Raw genomic sequence first — 1,260 nt, forward strand, 5'->3', positions numbered from 1 at the left:
TATATATATATATATATATATATATATATATATAATTTTTTTTTACATTTAGAACAGCCCAAGCATACCTATATACATATAGAATGCTGCACCAAACTAATTCGTAGGAGGGAAAATGTCAATAAACCAACTCCATAGCAGTTTCTAAGTGATCAAGGGCTTAGGACGTTCCGATTCAGCCCATTCCAAGGGTACCGCCAGTATGTGTACTCATGAAATGTAATCAATGGCCTACATCCAAGTAAACGAGACGGAGGGAAGTTAGCGAGTGAAGGGCATAAAAAAATGGACTGGAACGCAGCCATAGACTTTGACATAGACATTGTTCAAAAGACCCAGCAGAGGTTGTACTTCCTTCACCAGCTGAGGAAATTCAACCTGCCAGCTGCTGAAACAGTTCTACTCAGCCATCGAGTTCCTTCTGTGTTCATAACTGCCTGGTTTGGTTCAGCTACCAAGTGGCAACCACAAAAATGTCAATTTAACTGATGATTCCAGCTGTATTTTTTTTAGAGAACTGAAACCGTGCATGCGTGTTGCGCTAATTCTCAGTAACCAAAAAAATCTCACAGCTGGGATGTGAGCTGGTGTTTTTTTAAAACATTTTTATAAGAAAGGTTTCACATCTACTTTTAGCAACTCACAAGTGATAGAATTTTTTATAAATGCATCTGCAAAATCAGATGTAGAAGGTGTCAAGTGTGACGTTTTGCTATCGAGATTAGCACAACCTCTTCAGTTCTCTAGAAATTCACATGCAAGTAAATAACATGATGGAAATAAAATGTTTATCGGAAAACTAAATTATTTTAAGAATATGTTGAATATATGTAATAATAAAAGAAAATACATCTTATTATAGGCATCTTATTGCCCACTTTATGTTTTAGAGCTGGAGCCTGGCCTGGCTGAGAAACATATGGAAGCCCGTTTCTGCCATGTAAGAAAAATAAATCATGCGTTGGTAAGTTACAGTTATGACTTTAAATGTGATAGTTATTACATACTAAGTTGTGATTATGGCTTTAAAATTCAAAATTGTAACATAAAATGTTGAAATTATGCCATACTAAGTCATAGGCGGAGGGTGAACCAACTCCAGAGTAAGGCTATTTTTACTTAGTATGCCATTATTTTGACTTTAAATCTCATGGTTATGTCATAATTGCAATTTTGAAATTAATAATTTTGACTTTTTGTGTCATAATTATGTCATAATTTTGTTTACCAATGAATTTTTTTTATGTGGCGGAAATAGGC

This window comes from Sinocyclocheilus grahami, unplaced genomic scaffold, assembly GCF_001515645.1.
Source record: "Sinocyclocheilus grahami isolate Dianchi unplaced genomic scaffold, SAMN03320097.WGS_v1.1 scaffold2603.1, whole genome shotgun sequence".
Taxonomy (NCBI): domain Eukaryota; kingdom Metazoa; phylum Chordata; class Actinopteri; order Cypriniformes; family Cyprinidae; genus Sinocyclocheilus; species Sinocyclocheilus grahami.